This window comes from Macaca nemestrina, chromosome X, assembly GCF_043159975.1.
Source record: "Macaca nemestrina isolate mMacNem1 chromosome X, mMacNem.hap1, whole genome shotgun sequence".
Lineage (NCBI taxonomy): Eukaryota > Metazoa > Chordata > Mammalia > Primates > Cercopithecidae > Macaca > Macaca nemestrina.
In genome coordinates, this window is record NC_092145.1 from 70,165,485 (window position 1) to 70,190,875 (window position 25,391).

Here is a 25,391-nt window from a genome sequence, read left to right on the forward strand (position 1 = left end):
TTATTTTTGAGATTTTTTGGCTATTCTGGATCTTTTGTGGTTCCATGAAAATTTTACAATTGATAAACTGTGATTTTTAAATTAATATTTATATGGCACAAAATTTTCCATTCTTTACTTCTCATCTTTCCTTAGCCTTAGGTTGCATATGGCCCTGTTTTAAAGCTTACAGCTAGATTTTCTCCCACAACCTTGCAAAACTGTCTCTGAACTAGAGTATGAATACATTTACATTTAATGTCATCACTGATACATATAGATTTATATTTCCCATGTTACTTCATATTTTGTATTAGTCCTGATTGTTCTTTATCATTTTCTCTTTCTTTTTTCACTTTTCAACCATTTTTAAAATTTCAAGTTTTTTCCTGATAGTTGTTTGGAAATTCCGGAATATATTTCTCATCCTTTAGTGTTCCTGCATATAGGACAACATCCACAGTTTGAAAATTAAAGTTGTAAGTAAGTGAGATTCTTTAGTCACCTCTCAGACAATACAGTAGCTGTCTAGCACTTTAATTCCATTCAACTGCTTTCAACTTATGTTACTGATGTCATGTATTTTAATTCATACTTTCTTAAAAACTTAAATTCCAAGATTCAAAAAATTGAGCTCGAAGGGTAAACCCCAATGTAAACTATAGGTTTTGGGTGATAATGACATGTCAATGTGAGTTCATCAATTGTCACAAATGTACCACTTGAGCAAAGGATGTTGAGAGTAGGGGAGGCTAAGTGTATGTCTGGGGTGGGGGCCACAGGGAACATGGGAAATCTCTGTACCTTCTGCTCAATTTCTTTTTATGAACCTAAAACTGCTCTAAAAATGACATTTATTTAAAAATTGAATCCCATGGACATCACTATTATTACTTTATACAGTAAATATTCATTTAGATTTATCCACATATTGACCACTTTTTTATCATTTTCTTCTGTCTAAGATTACTTTTTTCTGCCTTTAGAACATTCTTCCAATTTTTTCCTCGTGAAGGTTGTCTTGTGATGACTCTTTCAGTTTATTTTTGGCTGATAATATTTTCATCTTATCTTATCCTTGAAAGATATTTCACTTGATGTAGAATTCTAAATTGGCAGATTTTATTTTTTTCAGAATAATGAATATATTATTCCACTGTCTTTTGACTGCCATTGTTCCATTGAGATACCAGATGTTTATCTACTTTCCACTTATTTGAATATATATATATATATATTTTTTTTTTTTTCAGATTGTCATTAAGTGTTTCTCTCTCTCTCTAGCATTTGGCTGTTTTCTTATGTCTCTAGGTGTTAATTTCTTTTATTTTTAAAATTCATCAAGCTTCTTGAATCTTTTGTGTCTTTGATCATTACTATAACATTTATAACCAGTATCTCTTTAAATATTGCTTCCACTTTGTCTTGTCTCTTTCCTCTTTCTGGGACTATAATTAACCGCATTTTTAAATTCTATTTTCTTTGCCTCTTACCTCACTTACTTATCTTCAATCTTTTATCTCTCTGTGTTTGCATCATGGGTAATATATTCTGACCTATGTTTCAGTTTACAAATTCTCTCTTCAGTTATATCTAATTTCCTTTTAAAAGGGAATTTATGTTCTTTTTATGTGCTTTTTAGGTTTTCTTACTGCATTTACTTTTATAAGTGCTACCAAATATGCTTTTATCAAATCTCCTCTACCACTTTTATAGTTTCTTGTTTTCTTTAAAATTGTTGGTACTCTCTTCTAGCTCTCTAAACTGATTAAACATAGTTGTTTTAAAATGTATTTCTGATAATTCTATTATCTGACATCTTCCCTGAGAATCTTCTATTTTTCCCTCCTGGGACCCAGCTTTCTTATATACTTGATTATTTTTGTGTGTCATTCATTGTCCTTGAACAAATAACATTGCTCTTGAGGATAATCTGAAACGTAGAATAAAGGTAACTTCATTCAGAAGGAATTCACAGGTACTTTTGGGTGTCACTACATGTCTGTTACCATGTTAAACTAATTTCACAGCTTGATAGGTTCTAGATTATACAGGTGATATATATTTAAATTACACAAAATAGCTTACTTCTGGTTTACTTTTATGCTGAGAGTCTATACTTTAAAGACTCAGCTTTCAAAGTTTAAAATTTTCCAGATTGCCATATGCTTTCAGAGCCAAAGGAACTTTTTGTTCTTACCTCTCTGGATTTTCACTCCCCCTTCAATTTTTCCTGATAATTCCTAGCTATTGTATCATTTAGCCATTGCTTCTAAAGATAGTTTTAAAACAAATATTTGGTCCACCATTTTAATTTGTTATTCAAGAAGAGTTGATTAGAACAACGAATCCTCTTATTGTAGCAGGATGAGCCGCAGACAAAACCTCTCAGACACCGAGCTGTAGAAGGAAGGGCTTTATTCAGCTCGGAGCATTGGCAAGCTACTGCCTTAAAATCCGGGTTCCCCGAGTGTACAATTTCCGTCCCTTTTAAGGGCTCACAACACTAAAGATTTCATATGAAAGGGTCATGATTGATCGAGCAATCTAGAGGATACATGACAGGGGTTTCATGCACTGATAGAAACAGAACAGGGCAGGGAGTTTCACAATGTTCTTTTATACAATGCCGGGAATCTATGGATAACATCGGTTTTTAAGTCAGGAGTTGATTTTTAACTACTAGGTTTAGGCCAGGCAGGTCCAGGCCCGGTTTTGGGGCTGGCGCCGGGCTGCCTGTCTTTGGTTTCACTTCCTTGTTTTTTCTTAAAACATGTACTGAGTATAAAGCAATATAAAACAATATGGGAGGGTCTCTCTCTTTCCTCATTATTACTGAAACTGAAATCTTTTCCTTCCTTTTCTTCAGGCTTAGCTGTGCATTTAAAAGGATGTTGTTATGTTTCCCGCATTTCTAGGTGTACCTGTAGTGAGAGAGTCTTCATGTTTCTGACCATAATGCCAGAAATAAAAGTCTCTCAGGTTTATATTTAATGAATTTATCAAATACATATGCAGAAGGAATATTCCATTGAGCTGGGCCAAACTGTGCATGACCTTCATGTCCAATGCCTAGATTAAACAGAAGCCTGAGATGCCCATTCTGTTCCTTCTTTTACCTGAGTTACCGTCTCACAGTAGAAATTTTTAAGGTGCCCACATTAGCTTTACCCTGGCCTAATGTTTTCCAGTCCTATCTTACCACATCAATCACTTGGGAAAGAAGAGAGATATTGTACTAGTCTAGCACTATTTGTATTCCCTTGACCTAATTTGATAAAAGCTCCACCTCATGAAACAATTTGTTTGCCTAATCGCATCTTTGAGGATTCCATTTTGTCTTAATCAGTATCATTATTTCTGTTCTTGGAGAGTGTAATACAAGGGATGAGTGGGTGGTAGTGTGGTGGTGGTGGAAATGTGTAAGCATTTAATACCGCTAAGATGGGTGTGTAACCAAAATTTGTCCTGTGTTGTAGCTTGGGGAATTTACATTACTAGGCTTAAGTACTGTTAAGATAGTAGCCAACTTTCATGGTCCTTGGAGGCATTTGTAGTAGTCCAGCAGTGGCAAAGCTGACAGAAGTTTATATTTTCCCCCTAGTAGTTCTTTCCTTTTTAGTACTTTCCTGGATCAAAGGTTTACCTTCAGATATGACATCAGACAAATTGTTCTTATTTCTAGAAATTCCTTGACTACCTGTTTGAAGTGCCAATAATATTCTTGTCTTTCTTCATTTGTCAAGGTATGACGTTCCTTTTTATAAAGTTGTACTTTAAGGTAGTTAGTATTGCCATCTGATAGATGACTCAATTCAGATGAAAAATGTCTTCATTTATAGAACATAGGCTTTAAAACAGAATAATTTCCATACTTTGACACTTCAGTCACTCCCTAAATTTGTGTATCTAGTTACTTAAAAAGAAGTATGCTTAATTCTAGTTGCACAAGATTTAATAGTTTTTCCACACTTTTAAGAAATTTCACAATTGTGCTAGTATGCTCACTTCATGCTTCTAAAATAATTAACTCTATCTATTCCCCTTCTAGTTCTTCCAATGTAAAATAATCTTTCTTAAGGTCTTTGTCTATTTTTTGTTAACAGTTTAATTATTTCTGCAAATTTAACATTTCACATAGAGATGAAAAGTGTACAATTTTCAAAATGTCCTAAAGAGTGAAGTCACTTAGGGTCTGAAATTCTCATGTCTCAAATTGAGAAGGAGGCAAAACTGGTCTTCACTTCAAATTTTTCCCTGTAGCATCCATTCTTGTCCATCTTCTTTTCCTTTCATGGTCTCATTGCCTACTTGTTTTTTTCCTCTACTCTTAATCCAATAAAGAGCCTACTCTTCTACTGGTAAAGTACACTTTAGTGTTAACATTTTCCAGAGTATCAAGTAGTAATGCAAGAAATTGTTTCTTTTTCTTCTTCCTTTCTCTAAGGCAAGATGAACAAAGCTGAAAGAAGGTGTCAGAGATGGCCCAGACCCAGCTAACAAATGTACAGCAATTTGAACATTGTGTAAGAATCTCCATTTTCCTGAGGGGCAAGGGACCTGGGACACTCTTACCATTGACCACAAGTAATTCTGGGGACTTCAAGCTCTGAAATTCAAAAGCTTATAATTTGTTTGTCGTTGCCCTTAGGTGTGTTCCATGAAGGACTCTATACAGGATGAAAATGGTAAGAGATCTTCATTATTCTAATGATTTCTCAGAATGGTAGTGAGGGTGTATTTTTCAAGCTAGCTATGGGACCCTGATATCTGGACGAATCTGCACCACAATCACCAGGCCACTAGAGAAAGACTACTTCTCTCTAAACTCTCACTTTACCTTTTCCTACTTGAGCATATAAAATGAACCTTATGTATTAAAATTTACCTTACCCAGTGCCAGAAATCCACAAATTATTGTAGCTGCCCTTTTATTAATTTGTTCATTCATTCCACAAATATTTATTAAGTGTTTTGTTATGTGACAGGTACTGTTTGAGCTTCTTGGAATATAGCTGTCAACAAAACTGACAAGAGGACTAGATTGCAGCTCCCACTCAGATGGACAGAGCAGTTTGTGGAGACTCACATCGGAAACTTTTGCTCCAGAACTACAGCAGGAATAATTCAGGAAAGCCAAGATAAACCACAGACCCTCTGAAGGAAGCCGATTGCTCCTGCAGGACCTGGGAGACACCCCAAATACTGTGAGTGCCCAAACTGTGGAAGTGGGAAAGAGAGATTGTCCACCCCAAAACACAAACCCGCACTGGGGAACTTGAAGGTCTAGATCATGGGAGAAGACTCTGACCTTACCTAGAGCTGAGTCAATTTAGAGAGTTAAGCAAAATACAAGGGTAAAGGAAGAAGTGGGGAAATGCCTATGGGTTCTCTGGGTCCCCCAGGTCGCCATTTCTGACTTGCTTCATAGGGGTCCTTGGGGAGGACTGCCAAAGGTACTTGGAAAAGGCCACAGGGAGAAGAAAACCTCCAGCTGAATTTTGTAACAGTTCCAATGAAATGAGAAAGTCTCCTGGCCAGAACATGGGGGAGGGCGTTAATCTGGTGCACAGACTCCACAGGTGGGGAAGCACAAAAGCCCTACTTGCTTTCACAGCTGGAAGGCTGGTAGCCTGGGGCAAGTTCTAAGCCCTGCTCATCCACTGCTTGGAAACAGATTCGGTGCTGTTGGGACGAGGGGGCAGGGTGGGAGTGAGACCAGCCTTTTGAGTTGCGTGGGAGTTGGGTGAGGCCCATGACTGCAGGCTTTCCCTGACTTTCCTGATAACCAGCATGACAGAGCAGAGGCAGCCATAATCCTCCTAGGGACATAACTCCATTGACCCGAAAACCACATCCTCATCCCCCACAGCAGCCACAGCAAGACACACCCAAAGAGAGTCTGAGCTCAGACACTCCAAGCCTTGGACCCACCAGGTAGTCCTACCCTACCCACTCTGGTAGTGAAGACAAGACATATACTCTTGGGAGTTTTAGGGCCCCATCCACTGCCTGATCCTCCCTATACTACCACAACAGAGGCTCTCTTGAAAGTGCCACCTCCTGGCAGGAGACCAACCAGAACAAATATAGTGCATTAAACAACCAAAACTAAGGACCCTCACAGAATGCATTTCACCCCTCTGCCACCTCCACCAAAACAAGAGCTGGTATCCATGGCTGAGAGACCTACAGACAGTTCACATCACAGGACTCTGTGAAGGCAATCTTCAGTACCAGCCCAAAGTCTGGTAGACTTGCTGAGTGCCTAGGTCCAAAAAAGACATAACAATCACTACAGCTAGGCTATCAGGAAGCCACATCCCTAGGAAAAAGGGGACAGTACTACATCAAGGGAACACACAGTAGTACAAAACAATCTGAACAATAGTCTTGAGCCCTAGACCTTCCCTCTGACAGAGCCTGTTCAAATGAGAAGAAACCAGAAAACCAACTCTGGTAATATGACAAGACAAAGTTATTTAATACCCCCCCAAAATCACACTAGCTCACCAGCAAAGATCCAAACCAAGAAGAAATCCCTGATTTATCTGAGAAAGAATTCATAAAGTAAGTTATTGAGCTAATCAAGGAAGCACCAAAGAAAGGTAAAGTCAAATTTAAGGAATTTTTTAAAAAGATACAAGAATGAGGAGAGAAATCTTCAGTGAAAAAGATAGTGTCAATAAAAAACAAAACTTCAGGAAACAGTGAACACACTTAAAGAAATGCAAAATGCTCTGGAAAGTCTCGGCAATAAAATTAAATGGCAGAAGAAAGAATTTCAGAGCTTGAAGATAAAGTTTTTGAATTAACCCAATCCAACAAAGACAAAGTAAAAAGAATAAAAAATATGAGCAAAGTCTCCAAAAAGTCTAGAATTATGTTAAATGACCAAACCTGAAAATAATCAGAGTTCCTGAGGAAGAAGAGAAATGTAAAAGTTTGGAAAATATATTTGGGAAAACAATTGAGGAAAACTTCCCTGGCCTTGCTAGAGACCTAGACATCCAAATGCAAGAAGCTCAAAGAACACCTGGGAAATTCATCACAAAAATATTATTGCCTAGGCACATTGTCATCAGGTTATCTAAAATTAAGATGAAAGAAAGTATCTTTCAGCTGTTAGGCAAAAGCATCAGGTAATCTATAAAAGAAAACCCATCAGATTCACAGGAGGTTTCACAGGGAGCACTTCTACACTGCTGGTGGGAATGTAAACTAGTACCTATCAGATTCACAACAGATTCACAAGGATTTCATGACCAAGAACCCAAAAGCAAATCCAAAAAAAACAAAAACAAAAACAAAAACAAAAATTAATTGCTGGTTCTTAATTAAACTAAAGAGCTTTTACATGGCAAAAAGAAGAGTCAGTGGAGTAAACAGACAACCCACAGAGTTGGAGAAAATCTTCACAAGCTATGCATCTGACAAAGACTGTTATCCAGAATCTACAATGAAATAAAACAAATTAGCAAGAAAAAACCAAACAATCCCATTAAAACATGGCCTAAGGACATGAATAGGCAATTCTCAAAGAAGATATACAGATGGCAACAAACGTATAAATAAATACCCAACATCACTAATGATCATGGACATGCAAATCAAAACCACAATGCAGTACCACCTTACTCCCACAAGAACGGCCATAATAAAAAAAGGACATATGTTGGCGTGGATGTGGTGAAGATGCGGGAACACTTCTACAGTGCTTGTGGGAATGTAAACTAGTACAACCACTGTGGAAAACAGTGTGGAGATTCCTTAAAGAACTAAAAGTACATCTACCATTTAATCCAGCAATCCCACTACTGGGTATCCACCCAGAGGAAATGAAGTCATTATACAAAAAAAAAAAAAAAAAAAGATATTTGCACACACATGTTTATGGCAGCACAATTTGTAATTGAAAAATATGGAACCAACCCAAATGTCCATCAGTCAATGAGTAGATAAAGAAACTGTGATATATGTATACATATATGATGGAATACTACATATATATACACATATATATGTGTATATATATGATTGAATACTACTCAGCCATAAAAAGGAATGAGTTAATGACATTTGCAGCAACCTGGATGAGATTGGATACTATTATTTGAAGTGAAGTAACTCAGGAATGGAAAACGAAACATCATATCTTCTCACTCATAAGTGGGAGCTAAACTATGAGGATGCGAAAGCATGAGAATAACATAATGGACTTCGGGTACTCAAGGGGAAAGGGTGGGAATGGGGTGAGGGATAAAAGATTACAAATTGGATGCAGTGTATACTGCTTGAGCGATGGGTGCACCAAAATCTCACAAGTCACCGCTAAAGAACTTACTCATGTGACCAAACACCATCTGTTCCCCAGTAACATACAGAAATAAAAAGTTAAAAATTAAAAACACAGACAAGATTCCTTCCCTCGTGTAACTTACCATCTATGAAGGAAAGAAGAAGACAATTAACAAATAAACAATATATAATATCATGTCATATTGTGATAATTTGTAGAAGAAAAAAAAATAAGGCTGGGTATGTGTGTCAGAAGAGAGTGTGTGTGTGTTTTTGTTTTTGTTTTTTTAATAGGATGATCAAGACATAATGACCATACTATAACTTCCTGCAGCTATGAATTTCTATTACCTTCAAGGCTTTTTGGTATCCAAGACATAAAGCAGTTCATTCATGGTAGGAAAATACAGAATATGAACCAGTTGGTTCTGCTGTGCATGGCCCTTTAGATAGAAGGCACGGTGTGGGTAAGAATATGGAAAGATGGAAAGCAGTCCCCTTGGCCATTCAGGTAGAGCTAGGAAAAAGCAGGTCCTCAGAGGGTGTGCTGGATGTTAGTCTCATGACTTCTTTAAAAATAATAGTTACATAAACTTTAAATATACACAAAAGTAAAAAGAGAAAAGTGATAAAACCCCATACATCCATAACTCAGATTGAAAATTGTCAATATTTTGCACTTTTGTTTTATCTAAACTCCTTATTTAGTTGAATATTTCAAAGTGAAACCTGGATATCATCTGTACATATTTTTGTATGTATATCTATAAAAATGAACATTTTCTTACACAATCATAATGCTAATATTATACTTACCAAAATGAAAATGATTTCTTGGTACCATCTACTACATAGTCCATAATCAAATTTTCCTGATAAGACCTTTTTTTAGAAAAGAATGTAAACACCACAGAAAGCAGTATAGCAAAGTGCTTAAGAATAACGGGCTTTGAAGTTAAGTACAACTAAGTTTGAATCCTGGTTCTTCCACATACAAACCTCTCTAAGATCTGTCTCCTCCTCCTCTGAAAATGGGGATAATAATCTCTCATAGCGTTGTTGTAGAGCTTAAATGAGAGAGTATATGTAAATAATTTATTATAGTATCTGGCATGAAGTTATCATTCAATAAAATAACAAATATTACCATTATAGGTGTGGTATGAGAAAAAGGAAACAGAATACACCTTAAATCTGGAAAACGTGGGTTTTCCTTTTCGTAGTACTAGCTATGGAAACATTTCTAAAACATTTGTTTGGTTATACAAAACTCATGCTAATTAAGGTCATTTACATGGAATGTTTATAAATTTCTGCTATATTGTCATGGTTATTCATATTCAGTATTCTTATCTGTATAACAGAATTTACGGCCTTCTATCTGGGTTGTGAAGATTAAATGAGATGCCATATGTAAATATATCCACTACATTGTTCAATATTATGGAAGCTTAGTAAATGTAGATTAGATCTGAGTTTATAAATTTCTGACTTTGTAAGTTTTATTTGATTACAGCATTAAATTATTCATGTATGCTGAGACTTCACAGTTTATTGCTCATGACATACACAGATTAAAAATATTACAGAAGATGTTACTTAAGAACAAGTTTATTTAGAAAGAGGAAAGTTGACTAGATGAATTCTTGTAGTCTCTGGCAGCCCTAAAATTCTAAGTTATATTGAATACTTTTTCTCTCAGTTTTAGAATGCCATTACTGACCTTTGTCCAGATAAAATAGAGATTGTCTTTAATATTTGAAGCTATTGGCCATTGTTTCCAGGTAAATTTGTTCAGAACATCCAGAGTAATTCACTAAAAGAAGGCACTGATGTAAAAATAGGTCTAATCCATGAGTCTTTAAAATGAAGTTCGTATGGTCTGTTGCAATCTTTTTTTTTTCAGTTTTTAAATTACATTTTATTTCTATTTTTAATTTTAATGGATACATAATAGTTGTAAATATTTATTAAGTACATATGATATTTTGATACAAGCATAAATGGATAAAGATCAAAACAGGGTGATTGGGATATTCATTACCTCAAACATTTATCATTTTTGTGTTGGGACGTTCCAAATCTACTCCTCTAGTAATTTTGAGATATAAAATAAAATTATTAACTATAATTACCCTTAACTACAGTTGTCCTATTGTGTTACTGAATACTCAATCTTATTTCTATTATCTAACTGTATTTTTGCACTCATTAACCGAACTCCCTCCCCCTCGCCGCCCTACTACTCTTCTAAGCCTCTGATAACCATCACTATACTGTATCTCCATGAGGTCAATTTTTTAGCTTCCATATATGAGTGAGAATATGTGATATTTATCTTTCTGTGCCTGGCTTATTTAATTTAACATAATATCCTCTAGTTCCATCTATATTGTTGCAAATGACAGAATTTTATTTTTTATGACTGAATAATATGCCATTTTGTATATGTAGCCCACAATTTCTTTTTTTCCTTTTTTGTTATTTAAAATATTTTGTGGGTACATAGTAGGTGTATATATTTGTGGCATACATGAGATATTTTGATACAGGCATGCAATGTGAAATAAACGCATCATGTAAAATGGGGTATCCATCCTTTGAAGCTTTATGCTTTGAGTTATAAACAATCCAATTACATAATTTATTCTAAAATATACTATTAAGTTCTTTTTGACTATAATCACCCTACTGTCCTATCAAATAGTAGGTCTTATTCACTCTTCGTAAGTTTGTACCCATTAACCATCCCCACCTCCACCTCAACTTTCCTCTACCCTTCTCAGCCTCTTGTACCATCCTTCTGCTCTCTGTGTCCATGAGTTCAATTGTTTTGATTTTTAGATCCCCCAAATAAGTGAGAACATATGATGTTTGTCTTTCTGTGCCTGGCTTGTTTCACTTAATAGAATGATCCCCAGTTCCATCCATATTGATGCAAATGACTGGAACTCATTCTTTTTGATGGCTGAATAGTACACCATTGTGTATATGAACCAAATTTTCTTCATTCTTCTGTTCATGGACACTTAGGTAGATTCCATATCTTGGCTATTGTGAATATGCTGCAGTAAACAAGGGAATGCTGATATCTCTTCAGTATACTGACTTCTGTTGCAGTATTAACACTCATTTTGCCAAGCATTACTTTCAGTTGTGCAGTATTTCACACATCATTTCAGCATGCACCTTCTTTTTCTACAGATCCTGCTTCCATAACTGATAACTTAGTTCCAAGTCTTGCTTGAAAATTTCAGTCAGAACACTGACCTATTTGATGTAGTCCTTACCAGGCCTAGCTTATATTTAAAGCTCTATTGACCAACATCCTCTGCCATTACCTACCTCAAATAAACTTTCTTAAAGGACACACCTGCTAGCCCTGGCATATTATTTAAGCATGATTTTGATTCTTTTTATAAAGTTAAAGGTAAAAATTAGGATAAAGTGAATTATTATTATCACCAAATTGCTTAGCTACCCAATAACAATATTCCAAGAGTGAATTGGATTCAACATATTAGCTAAGTAACTTTAAATTTAAAAAGTGAATTTTTACAGCACAAACATAGTGAAATCTTTTCACTCTTTTCAAATGCAAACTCATTTTTTCAGCTAGACCTCATCTTTTAGTAGTAAACAAATTAAAGTTAATCATTCCTTCCTAGTTAATTTCAAAGTACTTCTCTATACTCTGTTCTCATATTCTGCTTTCCTATACCTTCAGTAGTGTGCTAGTAAATGCTTAACAACTGGCTCTCTGGTGAAGTGGAAGCCCTGATTTGTGCCATTTGTTAATTTTCATGTTGTTACTACCCCACGACGTCAGGCTGCAAGCCACTAGTTTTAGGTCAGTGAATGCGGAGTTGGGAGGAGATTTGCACAGTTAGCTCTCCCAAGCAAGTGCTGGCAGGCTCTAGCACACCACTATCAATATTCACCTATTTCTCTTTCCCCCATTTATTCCAAGGAAGACTAATATTTGATGTGCTTGCTTTTAAAATTATCGAATGTCTTTATATATAGTGCTTTTGGCAACAGGAAGAAGGGCTGCAGGTAGGGAAGGATATAAAGTCTCTACACTAATACTAAAAAATTAAAGTAATTAAAATGGAAGGTCAACGTAACAGATTTTCCAGGTATTAAAGCTGCAAAGAACTGTGCTTTTGATATTGCTGTAAGAGATCTTAATACTGAACCCTTGGTTATGAAGGACGAAACCAATGTGGGTTACCATAAGCATCAGCTGTGTATAACTATAGGCAATATTGCCAACTGAATATGTTAAGTGTTAAGAAAATGGCTCGTCATACTAATTGCTAAATCCTACTTAGAAATCCATATTGCTGACGCTGCCAATTTATATTTTTAGATTTTTTGAACCTGTAGAAGGCTCTAACATATTACACCAATTGGGGTAAAAAATGGATTATATTACCACGCAACACAAATAATCTCATTATGGTTTCCTTCCTATGCACTGTATCACCAACTAAATTTGTGAGCATGAAATGGAACTCAATTACAGTGGTCAACAAAAGCATGTGAATATAGACAATACAACATGGATCAATACTTTGAAGTTCATTGGGGATTTTTATTGAAGAAAAAGTAACAGAATTAAAATAATTTTTATAAGGCAAGCTTATAAAATTACAACATGTTCACATTCTGTATAATGTAAGTCAGTAGTACAATATGGTATAAAGCTCTGAAAAGGAATCATGGAAATTTTATTACCAAATAATTTTGCTATGACATTTAGAAAATTTTGTCTACTGGAAACCATGATATTCGTTTAAGTTTGAAAGAAAACTGTTGTCTTAAAAACTCTTAAGATACTCAAAACACTTCATATTTTCCTCTGGGTTTTGTTGTCGGAATCTGACTGCTGGAAAGTACTATTTTATCCGCACGAAATTCATGGCAGGGAGTTGTTCTCAATTACTTGCTCTCACCTCGAGGGCCTGGCCTGGCCACATTAGGATTATTAAAGCTCAAGCCCAAGGCTGAAGAACTCTCTCATTTATCAAGGTCCACCTTGGCATTTCTATGTGTCGTTTAACTTACCCATGCTCTGTGCTTTAAGCTTCTGTGACTTCCTTGTTTCTTGATTTGCCTTGACTCCTTACTACTCACTTACTTGTTTGATAAATTGACCTGGCCTGAGTTTATTTTGTTTGGTCCTTGGTTACCTCCTCTTTAACTTGACCTTTGTATTTCCATCTGTCCAATATTTTCGGCCTGCCAGTTTAGACCCTAATGTTTTCCCAATATTTTTGATGATTTCTGATACTTACTCTTTGTAACTGGTTCTTGATTTCTGTTACCCAGTTTGAAGACCTCTGAATCCAGAATCTTGCCTTCTCTGGCTTTTGCTACGTGGCTATGTGTTTACATTTTTTTTCAACTACCAGTAATTTGGGCATCACTATCCAGTTTTGACTACTGGCAGTTCTATATACAGCTACTTTGGTCTATTCACATACTTTCAGATTATTTGTTCCACTTTTACTTAGACCCGGTCCTTGAGCCCCTAACTTTCCTTGTTAAATCTTGGCTTTTCAGCTTTCTTCCATTACCTAGGACTGAAAATGACATGGCTGTTCATAGTTACTTTCAAATGATCATCAACTTTATTTTATCAAAAGTATATCATTTAGTAAATTACTGATCTATGGACCTCAAGTAACTCACTTTTCTTCCTTGTACTTTATTTTCCTTATCCATAAAAAGTGAAGGCAGGCTGGGTGTGGTGGCTTATACCAGTAATCTCATCACTTAGGGAGGCTGAGGCAGGTGGATCACTTGAGGTCAGGAGTTGGGGACCAGCCTGGCCATCATGGAGAAACCCCGTCTCTACTAAAAATACAAAAATTAGCTGGTCATGGTGGTGCACACCTGTAATTCCAGCTACTCAGGAGGCCGAGGCATGGGAATCACTTGAACATGTGAGGCAGAGGTGGCAGTGAGCTGAGATTTCACCAGTGCCACTGGACTCCAGCCTGGGTAACTGAATAAGACTCTGTCTAAAAAAAATATAATAAAAAGTGAAGGCAAAATGGTGTAAAAATGAGATAGGCTTTTTTCTTGTTCAATTTACTTCAAAAATAGCATTTTCAATCCTTTCAATTTTTAATGCAGAATGGTTTTCCAAAAGCTTTGCAAATGACTCTAGATTTTTAGGAGCCAATTTTTCCTTTCCTTCCTCAACCCATCCTGCACCTCAAGTCATGGTATAGCATAATAATTAGCTTTTTTGCTGTCTTTTAAATAACCACATGGATGATAAAGCATGTATCTAGGTGCTTTTTTAGAAATATTTTGCTTGTTTTGGCCAAGGTATTCTCAAAGTATCTCTTTTGATTTGAACTGAAGACTACTGTCCTTCTCAAGTCCTCAGATGTTTTAATTACCCTAGGGATAAATGAACTATAAGTTCATATGAGTGCTTGGTTGATATATTTGTACGTATTAAAGAGGATACTGATTTGAAGCATTTAGGGCTAGCCTACACTTCATAGAGCTAAATGGGTAACTAACCACATTCTAGACAAGTTATCCAGACTAGTGGCACTCTTATAATTCACTTTATACATCATCTTAAATCATTTTTTCAGGAGAGCTATTTACCTAGGATCTATCCACCCCAGCAAGTTAACAGATAATCTACAGAAAATCCATGGAATTCACCCCCAGTAATAAATATTATGAAATCTGTATGTGCGTATGATTCTGGAGAAAGGATTCATGGCTTTGTTATATTATCTAAAGTATCCTCGATCTCCCAAATGGTTGAGAACCACTTTAAAATTTAAATACAAACAATTTAAACTTTCCAAAAAGTAAAATTCCTTTCTGATACCAATAGGATTCCAGCTGCTTTCAAAAGTCAATCAATATAGATATATAGGTCCCCTATATATCTGATAGCATGCTAAAATAAATTTCAGTATGAAATTAGAGAAACATGAATAAATTTCACCATTCAATCAAGGGAGAAATACATAAGTGGAATTATTTCTGGATGTATACAAAATGTTTTTTTTTTTTTTTTGAGGGAGGGGAAGTGTGTTATAGCAAAATTGCTAAATTACAATACTTGATTCTCTGGTCTCTCACTTTATCTTAACATCAATGACATGACTGGGGGGGAAACATTTCGAGCCATATCAGGAATATAACAGTAGACATGTCAGAAATAAAACCCTACTATGCAAAACCAGTCATTCATATTCATAGCTATAATTTTCCTAGATCCACTCAACTCAGATTCCTGCCCCACATTTAAGGACTATCACATTATTTTACGTTTTTAAGTCTGTGGCTGTTCTACTAGACTACGCATATTTTGAACACCAAAATCATGTTTTCGTAAATTCTATGTAGCTTGCACGTAATGCAAGCTAAATAAATATTGTAGAATGAAATTGCCTCTATTCCTCGCGCCTCCACAGTTATAACTAAATACAGTTGTTCTCAACCTTTATCATACATCTGAATTTCCTGGAGAGCTTGTTAAAACACAAACTTCTTGGCCCTCCTTTTACAATTTTTGAATCTGTAGGTAGGGATCAAGATTTTACATTTCCAAAGAGTTCTCAGGTGATTTTGATGCTGCTGGTCCAGGGAAAACATGCTGATAACTACTGTCTTAGTTAAAGTAGAAAAATAACCCAGAAATATTAGTAATATATTACTTCTGAAAAACCACAGTGCCACTCAGGAATTGGTTTTATTTCAGAAATTTTCCAGGTGAACAAATCATGTATACATTGTCTATAAAATAAGGTACCTTAATAACTGAAATACAAAATAGAAATTTAGTGTTCTGTAGAGGCTATTTATGGAATAATTAGAGTAGGACAGTGTATACTAATGGTTCAGAAGGGTTTTCTATCATAGGGTTTACTTTTATCTGGACACAGTAAGAGTAGAAAAGTTCCTTCAAATGGCATCTCCACTAAAATACTAATTACATGGCTACAATGGATAATTGAAATCCTCGGAGAAACCGTAAGTTTTAACATTTTATTTAAAAATTACTTTCTTCTGCTCCAAATCAGAAGTATTTAAAAGGACAACACTTGATTTCAGCTCTCTCATCATTTTTTGGTGGACAACTTTGAATGGAGATGTCAATAAGCTGTCAAAGGCCTAAAAGGTGGACAAAATAAAAGTAAAAATAGGCCAAGTGCAGTGGCTCAGGCCTGTAATCACAATGAATGCTTTAGGAGGGCAAGGCGGGAGGATCACTTGAGGCCATGAGTTTCAGGCTGTAGTGAGCTATGATCGCACCACTGCACTCCAGCCTGAGTGACAGAGCAACACCCTGTCTCTAAAAATTAGAAAAAAAAGAAAAGAAAAATAGAAGTGAATTAAAAAGTCCCAATAACCTACAAACAAAGCATAGAGACTCTGATTAATGAAAATCAGCTGTACTAGAAAAATTAATGTAACTTTAAGTAGATTGAAAGTTAGTTTTTTAAACCTAGCAATCCAATGGTTAGAGCTGTGTTCTGGGCTCATTTAGGCAGGTCTCACATATATCAATAAATGATTGTGTTGGTTAAAATGAACTTACGAATAAATTCCTTATTAATGGAAAAATTAAGAAAAAAATTAAAGTTGGAAGAACTTTCTTTGGTGTATGCATTTTTATGTTCACCCAAAATGCACTGTGAACATGTTTTTCCCCCCAATGAAGAATGGGAGAGCAGTAAATTGGTTGTCTTTTATTAGTGGTACCCCAACCTAGATTCAGCTCCACCAGACTAAACCAAATCTTAAAAGACCAAACTCACTTTTTTTCTTTAAGGCCTTTTCCTGACTAACTTCCCTCTGACATAATCCAAAAATCTGTAAATTCTGTGTTGAAATCAACTTTAGTAGTCACTCAATATTGATAATACTTCAACACTGCTGACTGATGGTCACTGAAACATTCCCAGTGATTGAGGCCTTTTGACTTTACAAAACAGTCTCTATCAATTTTGAACACTTGAATTTTAAGCTGAGGCTTTTTTCCCCATCAGTTATCCATTTTGGCCTTGGTACTGCCCTCTGGAAAACCACAACATAAGTCACAGTTGTCTTTGCCCAGCAGTCTTTCAAATATTTGAAGATAGTTATATATTCTATATACTTGAGGTCTTCTCCTCTTTAAGTTAAGCATCCTCAGTTCCTGGATACTTACCTCAAATCATATAATTTTTAGATGCCTCATCATCCTGGTTTTTCTTCTCTAAATGCAGCTATTTGTGAATGTTTATTTTAAAATAAGGATAATCAATAGAAGAGACCAAGTGTGGTCTGACTACGGTAGGGACTAGTAGAGCTCTTAACTCTCTTGATTCAGATAATAACTTTTTATTAATGTAGTTTAAGTGTGAATTATCTTGTTTAGCAGCTTTGTTATACCAGTTCATACTGAATTTATAGAATTTTTAGATACACTTCTCAACTTAGGTGTTTATTGCCCCTCCTGTACTTATGCAACTGATTTTTGTAAACCTAAAAGCAAGACTTACTGTTTATCCCTGTCAAACTTCATTTTATTGCATTTGTTTGTTGAGTCTTTTGAGATCTTTGAAATCTTGGTTAATATCCATGATTTAATTATTCTACTTAGATGCTTTTTACTTACAAGTTCAATAAACATGCTTTTAATTGATATATTGTGAACAGGACAGGTACTGATATCTTAGGCATGTATTGAAAACATCTCTCATCCCTGAATATCTATTACTGCACTACGCAATCTATGCTCTCCCTTATCTATTCATTCAACAAAGATCCATTGAGTGCCTACTTCATGCTAGGTATTACTACAACTCTAAGTATTGGAGATATAACAGTAATGAGAGAGGTAAGTTCCTACCCCCTTGAACATTTCATTCTGTTGGGGAAAGGCAAAATAACTAACCAACAAAACAAATATGTATTTTTCCATAGTGATATGAGAAAAAATAAGCACAACAAGAAGATACAGGAGATAGATAATGGTGGTGGTGGTGGGGGGGGCAATGCTGTTTTAAATTGATTGGTCCATGAAGTCCCATCTGAGAAGGTAACATTTTAGCAGACAGTCTGAATTATGTGAAGTATGCTATGTGAAGATCTAGGGAAAGAGTTTCCTAAGAAATCATAGCAAACACAAAGTCTCTGAAGAGGAAATAGGCATTCCAGAGAGAAAAAAGATAACCAAAAGACCAGAGTAGCTACAGCATAGTGAGCCAGGGCAGGAACAAATGGTGGGAAATACACCATAGCAAGGACTTGGGACTTTATTGTTGATGTAATGAGACGCATTTGGAGGGTTTTAAACCAGGTAGTGATATGATCTGATTCAAACTTTATAAATAATATTTCGACTGATGTTAAGAAAAACTTTTGAAGAAGGACAAGAGTGGAAGAAAGTAAACCGTGTAAGATGCTTTTGCAGTATTTCAAACTAGAAGTTACAGTGACTTTGGTGTAATGGTGGTAGAGGAGGTACGGAGTATTCAGATTTGGGGCATATTTTGAAGGTACAGTCTTCAAACGTACTAGCAGCTTAGATGCAGGGTGAGAGGGCAAAAGAGGAAGAAACAATTGGATTAATTTAATTGCCTCTTTTTGTACCATGGTTTCATATATGTCTTCTCGTGCCTTTGCATTATAAACCCTTCAAGAGTAGGGACTCTGATCTTTTTTTCTCATATCACCTCAGTTTCAGGTATGTAGTACTTTATGAATATGTTAATCAATTATCAATAAGCTGTTTCTGAATCCTCCACTTTACCCTTATAATTCCTTCTTTGAAAGTCTCATATTTCATCATTTTTGACACCCTAATCTAGGGCTATGTCACCTAGAAGTTGGGTTAGCATTACAACTGTCTAAATGGTCTCTCTCACTCCAGCCTATCCCAATGTACCTGAAAATGCAAATTAATGACTTGAAAAATGTGCTTTCAGTCATTCATTCAATAAGTACTTACTTATTTGTACACTTTGTATCTAGGGCTTTTCTGGATGCGAGGCATATAATAATAAACAAAACGAACAAAACTCTGCCTTGATAGAGCTTACATTTGCAATAACTAAATATATAAAATACATTTAATAATAAATACTATGAAGAAAAATGAAACAGAAAAAAAGGGTATAGAGAGTGTTAAGAAGATCACAATTTTGAATAGGAAAACCTCTTTAAAGAGGTTGCATTTGAGCAAATATTTCAATCAAGTGATAGAGTAAGTCATACAAAGATCAAAGAGTGCAACAATACAAGGTCAACTGCCGTGGACATTAGCTTGACTTGTTTGAGAAATAGAGAGAATATTAATGTATTTGTGAATTAGTGGCTGAGTGACAGGAGGGGAGGTCAGAAAGATGGTGAAGGCCAGATCATTTAGGGCTTTGAGGACATAGTAAGAAATTTGCATTTTATTGTATGTGTGAAAGGAAACCATTGGACAATCTGAAGTTGGGCATAATCTGACTTTTGTTTTAAAAAATCACATCAACTCCTCTGTGACTAATTGACCATAGAGGATTGAGGTCACATGCTTTATGGCTTTTGGTAACATTTAATCAAATAAAAGATATCTGCCTATTTTCAAAGGCTTTTATTATTAGCCAATTCCATCTACCACTAGTCCTTAGCATATGCCCTCTATTTGTCAAGATGATTTCATCATGGGCTTCCTCACATCATATGAATTTATGCGTCTCTACCTTCGCCTATCTTTCCCCTTTAAGACGGTGCCTTCCATCCTCTCTTACTCACCATTCAAGAACCATCTCAAGTCTTAATTACATAAAATGCTTCCCTGACTTTCCACTTCACTGATATCTCCAATCATTAAATAATGTAGCTCTTGCTTGTAGTTAATGACTGAGCACATGATCATGTACTTTATTTTATTGTTGTGAATATTTACTGTGTGCTAATCTTGTCTTCCAAATGATGTTGCAAGTTCTATGATAGCAGAGAATCAATGAATTCTATATTTCTCATGGCATCCAGCAAATCTGGGAAGTATATCAAGTAACTGTTAAATGATGTAACGTGTGACTTGACTTTTTTTGTGTAATGGTATAATGGTGATCACCCAAGTAGCTTCTGGCAGACTAGGAATTGAGGTTGGATGAATAAAAACCATAGTTTCTTTCCTCAGTCATCAGAGCCCACCAGTCACGTATAACAGTACACTTGCTTTTACTGTAAAATTTTAAAGTCTCGATGGACACCTTATTGATTTTAGTAAAACTGAATATTTACCTGTCAATCGAACACCGACCACAAAGGACTGTATTTCTTTATGCTATCATTTGGTTTTGGCAGCATGTAACAATTTTGTTAAAACCCAATTTCAAGTTGGAAGGCCAGGCAGCACCTGCTCAAATGGCTGGCATGTAACTACTATAGTCACAGGGATGCTCGGTGTTCACAGCTATTCAGGAAGGTATAGAGAGCCCTGGCCGTGGATGTAGCTGATTTGTGCGAGGAAAAGGCAGCCCAGTTGCAGGCAGCCATCTCTCTTCCCCCCTCCCAACTCTTGGGTTCTGGGCTGAGGCCAAGGACTGTCCTGAGCTGATCGCAGGCTCCCATTGGCCGCTGTCTTTTGTGACGTCACGATCATGATGAGAATTGATGATCGGACACGCTGATTTCATTGTCTGAAGCGGCAGTGGAGACCCAGGAAAAATCTCGCTGAATCCGCCTGCCCCAGCAGTGGCCTGATCTGGGTTCCGCTGATTGCTTTCGTAACCGCACCACACCCGAGGTAAGCACTCAACACTGAGTGGGTGTGAAGGGCGAAGGAGGGCGGGCAAGGCACCGGGATAATGCTTTTCCTAGTTTGGGGCGAGGTTGGGGGTGGAGGGGTCCATAGGTTTCGTGGCCTAAACAGACAGCCAAAAAACTGGTGCGGATCCTAGGGAGCGAAGTGCCTCTATCCTCCTAGCGAAAGCTGGCGGCTGAGTGAGATTAGAAACGAGCTGCGGATCGGGATACAATGGGGATTGCCAGAGAGCGAAAGACCTTGCTTGCTCCGAGAGAGGGCGACGTTTGGGACGCGCTTCTGGTTGGGTAGTAGAAGGAAGTGGCACCTCTGCCTCCGAAGAAAGGAGGGATTGAATTCTACCACTTCTAGATTTCACTGGACAGTAGATTTCTCACAGCCCTACTCAAAGGCACTGAGAGCGCTGAGCCTGCGCATTAGCACCTTGGTGGGGGCGGGGTGGGTCACTGTGAGGAGAATAGGCGTGGAGTTTGCACAGGCGCTGTTTCGGTTTCACTGGAAGAGGTGGGGCTGAGCCATTTCTGGGCTGAATTTGGAAAGTAGAGACCCAGGGAACATACCAGACCTTGTGATGTTTCAAGCACCAGTTGATGGGGAGGGATCTGCCATTTAGTTTAAACTGGCCTACTGAGTAAATCCAGCTTCAAAATGAGCCTTATAAATTTGAGAAGGCAAATTCTAAATTTCCAGGTATTAGATGTTGAATAACAGAATGAATTCTAGAAGAATTTGTGGAATAGAAGTTTATCAGATAAGAAACTGTTTGGAAAAATAAACACTAATTATTCAAATGAATCTAAATTTTAATCTTAAAGGAGCTCTGATTTGGGGTGACAATGATTTTGAACCCTAAATTCTTTGGAAAGACTCAGAATGAAGTCCATTGTGGAGGCTCAGAGTAAGAAATTTTCCTTTCTGGTCTTTATCTCTTCTTGGGACAATCTCTTATAAGTCTTTAGTCTCCATTTCAAGTTTGGTGCTAAGTCCATCTTCTTCCTCTGTGTCTCTGCTAGAATTACTGAAGTCAAACATTATTTTGAGAGACCTTTTCCTTCACTCCTTCATTGGGAACGCTGTTACATTACTTATACTAAGGCTTTTATTACTCAGCAGTTGTGAGGAACAATGAAGAACAACCTGCCTGTCTATTCCTGATGAATAGATTGTACAGTATTGTTATTAATTGCCCTTCACAGTCTGATCATAGACTCCTGACAATTTTACAGAGGAATCTGGATTTTTCTCTGTTTCTCATAGTTAAGGGATTATCAAGTACTGGTAAATTTTCCTTTGAAAGACTTCTCTCACCATTCCTCCTTTACAATCTAAATTCTCATCACCACTTATCTAGTCACTGTAGGAGCTTCCTAGGCAGTCTTCACCTGTGCTCCACATCCTTAGTGGTCTGTGAACACTTCTTTCAACAGGTCGCTTTCTTTAACCAACATATTCTTGGTTCCTTATTTTCTATTGTTTCAAGCCTAATTCCACTCAAATTTCAAAGAACTTCATAATCTGGCCTCATTGTAATGCAGGAGTCTTATTTTCCTTTATTCTTCAGTGCTCAACTCTCTCTAATGTTCAGTTAGGGAGAACAATCTACCTGTATAACATTGCTCCTTATACCATTACTATCCCCTTCACCTAGGATGCCCTCTCTTCTACATAATTCACATCTGACTCGCTTTGGAAACTCAACTCAGATTGCACCCCTCCACAAGTGCCTTCCAAATTAATCTAACCCAAATGTTACTGACCTCACTTTTCCTAGAATTCCCACATTAATTCTTGTCTTTGTCACTTGCTTGTGGGTTGCTTTGTATTGTCTCTTTTGTTGTTGTTGTTGTTGTTGCTGTTGTTGTGTGTGTGTGTGTGTGTGTGTGTGTGTGTGTGTGTGTGTGTGTGTTAGACTGGAATCCTCAGCCGGATTTTAAACCCTTCCTTAAGGGTTGGAACCATGCCATCTATTTCTTTATTATCTGTCCGTAGCACCTAACTGAAAAATCAAAATAGCTGTAGCTGTTTATGTTCTTTTTTTCCCCAGAAAACAATTTCCTTGGAAATGAAGCGGTATTTTTATAGAGAGAACTGTACACATGTGAAAGCTTATTCATCGTTGGTCAGGCAAGAGACCCTCCAATGACTAAATAAACCTGAATGTAAGTCAGAGGAAAGGAATTACAGAGATCTCTATTTACTGGGTGGCCTTCAAATATATAATGTCCTCATAAACAAGATCAAGGGAGGGAACACTATCCCAGAAGCGGTTCTGTCTGTAATTTTCTCAGTTTGAAAAATACTAAATAAAGAGGTATTCCATTGTTCTATACTTCTCTTTGCATGTATCTTTAAAAATATACAAATTCCTCATTTTTTATTACATTTTATCTACAATTGCTATCTTATATTGACTATTCCTGATAGTTTTCATGTGTACATTTCTTGAATCAGAGATGACCACTGTGATGATTGTTATAATTGCTATTATATATTGGTTGTCACTTTCCTATCCCTTAGGCTTCAAATTGCACTGTTCTGCAGAGCTCAAGTTTTACTTGAATGACAGTGTGATTATGGTTTAATACAGAGGTTTTTCACATATTTCACTTTGGCTCCTGCCTCACTTTGAGGTACCATCTCAATATCACATAAAATTTTTTGACGTAGAAACATGGATTAAAAGTAATCAGAAGGGTGTTGTAACCTGTAAATTAGAACATCATTATTATAGATAATTGCAAGTGAACCATGAATGTTATTTATTATAAGGGAAAATCTTTTGACTTTTTCTCTGATTACCTACATTATATGAAACTCCTCAAAGCTGTTTTAGCTTGTAGCCAGCTTTCATAGTAATTGAGACTTTCCTAGACATTTACATATAGATCAGTAGAGAAAACTGATCAAACTTAAGCAACTCTGGATAGAATGTGGTGCTTAGAAATATGCTGTTAAGTTTAGAGAGCTCAAAATAAAATATGAAAAAAAATGAGTGTGACATATATTTTTAAAGCTTGTTTTACAATTTCTATCTGGGAGGATGACATTGGGTTTTCTCTTTAAGTTGTAGAGTTTGAGTTGGGGGAGATTTTATAATGATAAGCCAATCCCCTTATTTTACAAGTAAAGAATCTGAAGGCCAAAGAAGTGAGGTACTTTACTAGCATTAATAAACACTAATATTTATTAAGCACTTAGTGCCAGACATTGTGCTAAAAACTTTATATATCTTATTGCGTTTAAACATCACAAAATCTATATGAAAGAGTGTATAGTATTATTTCCCATTTTACAAATGAAAAAACATATTTCAAAGCAGTTGATTTGCCCAGGTCCATACAGCTACTACATGTCACAGTCAAGACCCAATCATGGGTTTGACTTGTAATCACCAAGTTGTGCTTGACTAAGGTCAATATAATGAACTTTTGGCAGAGCTTTAGCTAGGATCTAAATCTCTGGAATCTGAGACGTGTGTGTGTGTGTGTGTGCCCTGCATTTCATAAACACCATATTACTTCTACGAAGTTAGAGATTTGTAAGATTACCCAAATAAATGGTGTATATTTACATTTGTTTTAGATATTTTATTAAAACACACTCTTTCAGTCCTGATTGAAAAAATATGGCATGAAACTTTGCATAAAATACATTTTAAAAACATTTATTGCCTTCTGCTTTTAAAATTGTATCATACTTCCAGAGGGAATTATATTTTTATAGTGCAATCTCCAACAGAATAAATAAAATTTGAATTGTTGATTTTTATTTTATTGTGGAGTCAGTGAGCTAAAACTGAAATTGGTGGTTTCTTAATATACTTGCATTGAGTACACTATATCTAGGTACACTAGTTTAGAAGCAAATATTGATAATTCTAGAGATATATTATGCATAAGAAGGGAGCTCGAGATGCTGGCATATTCAGAAGCTATCACTGATATCGTAATACCTTTCCAGTCTGCATGAAATTTTAAGGAAATAAGTTGAAACCTGTCTGTCCAAATGGGGTCATTCTTATGCCAACTAGTAGCAAAATTGCCTGGGTTAAACCAGAGATCTAGGTATAAGGCAACTGGATACATGAAATTATACTGTCAGTCAATTAAATGCTTCACCTTACATCTTCCATCTGTAAAGAAATCTAGAACAATATCTGTCTTACCTTTTGTTTCACAAAAATTCTCCTGTTGTTTCACAAGTAGACATATGTGCATTTGGGTTGATCCTTAGAATCTTTAAGCCTATTATTTGTCAGGGTGGCAAAATTTAGCAAACTATCTCCTTAACCCCTTTTCCCTTGGAGTTAGGGACAGTTTCTTTC

General features: G+C 36.2%; 1 protein-coding gene across 3 annotated transcripts in view; it reads left to right on the top strand.

Moving 5' to 3' along the window:
• Positions 1 to 20,899: 20,899 nt before the first annotated feature.
• The window catches only part of LOC105483643 (highly divergent homeobox), a 198,947-nt gene continuing 194,455 nt past the window's right edge, over positions 20,900 to 25,391 (top strand). For 2 of the 3 annotated variants that reach the window (XM_024793345.2, XM_011744604.2), the window contains exon 1: positions 20,900 to 21,049. The gene's annotated coding sequence lies outside the window, so the exon portion shown is untranslated. Of the gene's footprint in view, positions 21,050 to 23,111; positions 23,227 to 25,391 lie in introns of all 3 variants that reach the window. The other variant, XM_071088977.1, reaches the window with a different exon arrangement.